This window comes from Podarcis liolepis (genome assembly GCF_965112155.1).
Source record: "Podarcis liolepis genome assembly, chromosome: 14".
Lineage (NCBI taxonomy): Eukaryota > Metazoa > Chordata > Lepidosauria > Squamata > Lacertidae > Podarcis > Podarcis liolepis.
Window position 1 is genome coordinate 4,180,536 of NC_139569.1, and position 6,010 is coordinate 4,186,545.

The window sequence follows — 6,010 nt, forward strand, 5'->3', positions numbered from 1 at the left end:
AAGAGAAAGTGACCAGCTGAAAATGCCCAGAGTAGGGTTACCAGACGTCCCTGGTTCCCGGGGACAGTCCCCAGATTTGCACATCTGTCCCGGGACAAATTCCGTCCCTGGAATGTCCCCAGATTTGCAAATCTGTCCCCGGGAAATGTGGCGGCAGCAGCCTCAACAACCTGGAGCCAGCCTGGCAGCACAGTTGGCTCTGGCTGGCTCCCGCTGCTGCCGCCACCACTGCCGAAGATGAACCGGGGACTTCTGGTGGTACAGATTCCCCCTTTGTTTTGACAGATCGGGGCAGGCTCAGGAGTTGCTGGTGGGCGCCCGTTGCCCAGGAGGGGTGCAAGGCACACGGTTTCTCTGCCAGGCAAGGTGCAAAGCCCTTCTTTTGCACCCTGCAAAACATAAATGAACAGATTTTTTTTAAAAAAACTGGGCAACGGCCAGCCACCTGTGACTCCCAAGCCTCCCCCAATCTGTCAAAACAAAGGGAGAAGGGAGCAGGAGATCAGGGAAGGCTTGGGAGTCATGGACAGGTGGCACGCCGTTGCCCAGTTTTTTAAAACCTGCACATTTATGTTTCACAGGGTGCGAAAGAAGGGCTTTGCACCTTTATACAACATGCATGTGTGCTTGGGCCCAGGGTCTTTTGCCTCACCATCCCCACTACTGACTCCCTGTTGCTACTCAGCTTTAAAAAAAAAGTGTCCCCGGATTCATAAAATCTGGTAACCATAGCCCAGAGTAAACAGGAATGTTTTGACCTGGGCCCAAAAGCTAGTTTCACCTCTATGCCAAGGAGTCTCCCACAGCCAGGGTGCCAGAACCAGAAAGGTTTGTTCCCTGGTCTTTGGATCTTGGACCCTATACAAATTGCATCTTCCTCTTGTGCTAGAACTTCCATTGTCAGAGGCAGTCTATCTCTGAAAACCAGATGCTCAAGGAAAGCTACAGTGGGGGACAGGGCAGGATTGCGGTCATCATGCTTTGCTTCTGAGCTTCCTAAAGGCACCTACTGTATGTGGGGAGTACAGCTCTAATCTGGCCCATTGGGTCAAAAAGGTTTCCCATCTCTGCTTTAGGTAGAGGTCTGCCTGCAGATTAATTTTGATTTAGCAGCATCGGTGTTGAGAGTCCCACATACTCATAAGCCAGTGGCTCTGAAAGGATTTGGCACTTGAAGATAGCAAGTATGGCAGAAGTATTCAAGAAACACTTAAACATTTCAGTGTTGTATAATGTAGTCTAGCTTACTGTCAAAATAATATTTTAATTTGCAGAATATGGAAAAATATCAATCAATGTTAGGTGTCGTTTCTTTTTGCTTTCCAGTGTTTTTCTTATCAATAAAAAAAAATGGGGTGTGGTGCAAGCAAATTTTTATTCTGAAAGTGTGGTGCAGAGAAAAAGACAGTTGAGGACCACTGCCATAAATTATATTTCTGTACTTTGGGAACTGTGAGGCAGCCAGTGAAAATGAAGCTCTTGTTCCTGCAAGATTAGAAAGAAAATATCCCACTGTCACAGCTAACACAGCGGTTTGACTTCACCCCTGGAGGCGCTTCAGACAGAAGGATGCTAAAAAAATATTGTTGGTTTTAGCTTATATTTTGTATTAATTAATTTGTAACTGACTGCTATTGGAAACAGAATATTGGACTTAGATGGACCTTTGGTCTGGTCCAGCAGGACTCTAGTGTTAGGTTTGGGTGTTAGCTGTTGTGGGGGCTTGGCATCTGTCCCTTAGGGAGTGCGCTTCCTCCCTTCCGGCCTTTGAAAGTAGGCAGTTAAGTGGCTATGTCTCTCTGCTTTGAATCATCTCCTCCTGCCCAGTTAATAATCTCTGCCTGAATGAAAGCCTGCGGAGATCCAAGTCTTCCTCTTCTCCTGGTCAGAAAATGATTCATTAATTTTATTAAACACTGCTTATTAAGAGTCTGAGGGAAGGGTTGCCTACTGGATGGAGAAGAGAAAGGAGTTTGTTGATCTACGCATTGGTGCCTCAGAAAGGGAAGCTCAGTTCTGGAAACCAGTCTAGAGTTGCCAGGTCAGGAACATCCCAGACCCTGAGATTTCAGAACCCAAACCTGAGAGCTGGGGGCATACCACTGGCGCTGTCACAGGGCAGGCACTGGAGATGGAGGTTAATTGGGAGGAAGGTAGCTCTAGTGTCTATGCTATAATTTGACCCAGCTCCTGCCAGGCTGACATTTCCAAGCTGCATGCACAGTCTTCTCTCTCTCTCTCTCTCTCTCTCTCACACACACACACACACACACTCACACACACACACATACACACACACAGAGAGAGAGAGAGAGAGAGAGAGAGAGAGAGAGAGAGACGTGGGAAGAGGGTTTTTGGCACAGGTCTTGCTTGTGGGTTTCCTGGGGGGCATCCGGTTGGCCACCATGAAAACAGGATTTTGGACTAGAGTGACCATTGCCCTAATCCAGCCACAGGACTCTTACTACCCTCTTAAGAGCAACCTGAAACTGCCTTTACCTGGTGGAATCTCAGAAAACATTGTACACATGTGATCAGTAGGATAACCTGTGATCGGGGGGTGTGGCTTGTTCCTCCCTGTTAGCAAAAGCTAAATAAAGATAAGCAAACATGAACATTTGCTTAGTGGGCTTACTGTACAGACTGCAGAATCCAGCTCTTCTTATTAGATATAAATGTAGATAGAATCTGGAAGGGGCATGCAATTAATTTTTCTCCACAGTACCCATTTTTGAAAACCGAGTATTTTGGAGCCTATTCTTTGACTAAACCCAAGCCTTTCTTTGTAAGAAATGCTTTTGTTGAGATGTGAATTCGATTGATGCCTTCTGCAGTCTTGGATGGCTGCTTTCGTAAGGTCCCATACGATGTCAGGGTTTTTTTTGGTTTTTTTTAATGATATTTATTAAGCATTTTAAAATTACAGAAAAAACAAAAAGACAAAGAAGAAAAAAATCAAGGGAAAAACAAACAGCAATCAAACAATACAAATTGATAAAAATCAAAAGCAAAAAGCAAAACCAAAACACATAACACATAACACATCAAAATCAAAAAACAAAAGTAAACCACAAAAATTTAAAAACAGATCCAATATTCTCAAATCCTTAACTGTCATTACCTTATTTCATCAACCTCCTCACACCTCCCTTTTTTGTATTCTAGTTATTAATTATCACAGCAAATCCTTCCCATTTTTCATAATATTCTGTCATTAAATTACCTTAATCTATTTTAACCTTATCTTACTATAAAAAACCCTAAGACTTAAAACTTAAATCTTATTTATACCAATTTCTCATAACCATAACATATTCTTGCATAGTTCTTTTTAACATTTCTGCTAAAGCCAAATAATTTCGTTCCAACATTTTTCTAATACTCATTAATTTTACAAAACAATCCTAAATAAAATTTTTAAAAAACTTTCTTCCAATCTTCATCCAATGTCTCTTCCTCCAGGTCCCGGGTTTTGTCAGTCCTTTCTATCCCATCCATCTAGTTCATTAACCTGGTAATCTTATGTCCGAGGCCCTTAAGTCTCTTCCATGTCCCTTCCGCAGATCTTCTTCATATTTATACCTGTACTTTACTTTGTCTCCTGGTCCTTTCACTCGTGGAAACTCCAACTTGACACGATGGCAGGTTTTGTATTCGTGGTCAGCTACAGGCGGAATACATTGTGCATTATTTGGTTAATTTGCCCCTTATACAGGGGATCCAAGAGATCAATTTCTGGAATCTCTGCTTGTACATGGCAGTAGGTACAATTCAGTGCAAATGGTTCAGTTTCTCTTGAGTGTCACTAATAGCTCAGTGACACATGAAGGTCTTCCATAGGCACTGCCCACAAAAAAAGATTTGTAACAGGTTGGATAACATTGATGCAAGTTGTTCTGGGGACTTGGAGCTGTGATCTGAAGCTGAGCTAGCTTTGAGCTAGCTGACGGTTTTTCTGACCTCTCTTCTTATCACTGGTGTTTGTTTTATAATATTTGTGTATCTTTTTACTATGGTTGCAGTTTGGTAATTATGAAATTGCCATGGCCTTTGGCTAGCACAATGAACTTATGGATGGTTATGATAGTATATAAATGGACTCAGAGAAGAGAGACCCAATTTCAAGCTCAGCCATGAAGCTCACTGGAAGTCCGTGACCAGTCAGTGTCTCCTAACCTACCTCAAAGGGTTGTTGTGAGGGATAAAACAGGATTGGGGTGGGATAGCCACATATGATAGCCTTGAATGAAGGGTAGGATAGAAATGCTACAAATAAATAGTCATAGCACTATTATTATTATTATTATTATTATTATTATTATTATTATTATTATTATTATTATTCTCCTGCCTCTGCTTCCTGCGGTTTAAGAGATGCAGTCAGTCTCTGGGACTGCTTGTTATTGGCTTAGCTTTTGCCCTTTCAGAATTAAACTGCACGATGCAGCAGGGTTCATCTCTCTGGGTATTAATTCATGCCTCGTGGCTGTTCCCGTGCCTGGGGAATCCTGGCAGCGTGAGCAGACACTGTTACCATTTTGCGCTTCAGGATTTCTTAATGTGATTTTACGTAGAATTTGCATTGGTAACGAGGAGCCAAGCCCAGCTCTTGTTGAAGTGGGCTGCAAAAGCCCCGCAGACTCGAGCGGGGGCAGGATCCGGCCTCTAAGGGCGGTGCGAGCCCAAATCCCCCGCTGGTTTTTTTCTCTGCTGGCGTCTTATTAAATGCACCAGCAAAGTGCGCAGACTGGAGGTTGAGGGGATTCTTTGCCGACAGTTAAAATGCTTGATCTTTTCTGCTCGGCTGCGATTTTGAGGAGGCGCGTTTTCAAAATGTAGGTCTTGTTAGGAAATGATCTAATCCAGCCCACTCCCTTTCCAAAACAACCACCTGCATTACGGAAAGAGGCTGCTTACTGCTAGAGCATCTGTCTTGCATGCAGATGTGCCCATATTCCGTCACCATGAACTCTAGCAAGGGCTAGGAATGTCCAGTCGCAAACCCTGGAGAAGCTTACTCATTTTGTGAGCGAGTTTATTTGGGTGCCTGACCTAGGCTGTAGTCTAACTGGGGAGGGCTGTAGCCCAGTGAAGAGAGCATCGTTCTTGCAAGCAGAAGGCCCCAGAGTTAATTCCACAGTCAACACTAGAACCTTTAGAAGAGGATTGGACCAATTTGTGGTGGAGAGGGCTATCGTGGTGGCTACTATCCACAATGACTGTGCTGGAAGGCAGCAAGGCTTCTGAAAGACAGGTGCTGGAAGCCACAGGAGGAGACTGTTGCTCTAGTGCTCAGGTCATGCTTGCGGGTTTCCAAGCACAATTCAAAGTGTTGGTGCTGATCTTTAAAGCCCTAAACGGCCTCAGTCCAGTATATCTGAAGGAGCCTCTCCACCCCCTTCGTTCTGCCCGGACACTGAGGTCCAGCACAGAGGGTCTTCTGGCAGTTACCTCCCTGCGAGAATCCAAGTTACAGGGAACCAGGCAGAGGGCCTTCTCGGTGGTGGCACCCACCCTGTGGAACGCCCTCCCACCAGATGTCAAAGAGAACAACCAGTCTTTTAGAAGTCATCTGAAGGCAGCCCTGTTTAGGGAAGCTTTTAATGTTTGATGCATTATGGTATTTTAATATTTTGTTGGAAGCCACCCAGAGTGGCTGGGGAAGCCCAGCGAGATGGGAAGGTTAAAATAATAAATTATTATTATTATCTGGTTGGCCACTGTGAGAACAGGATGCTGGACTAGAGGGGCCATTGGCCTGATCCAGCTGCAGGCTCCTCTTATGCTCTTAAAGGATTGAAGAGGGGAAACCCTTTCGGACAGCTGTTGCTGGTTGCAATGCTGGGCTGCATGGATGCTGTAAGGTAACATTCCTCCATCCTAGTGTCCTCTAGATGCTTTGAACTCCCACCACCCCAACGTATTTCCCAGGTTGGAGAAGCTGGCATAAGGGATCTTCACGTGTTTGCAAGCTAATTGAGATATGACAGACCCGGCTGGAGGCATTTCC

The 6,010-nt window shown here is 44.6% G+C and overlaps 1 protein-coding gene across 2 annotated transcripts in view; it reads left to right on the forward strand.

Annotated features, from left to right (window-relative positions):
* The window catches only part of CARD11 (caspase recruitment domain family member 11), a 335,243-nt gene that overhangs the window by 200,939 nt on the left and 128,294 nt on the right, over positions 1–6,010 (forward strand). The window lies entirely within an intron of this gene.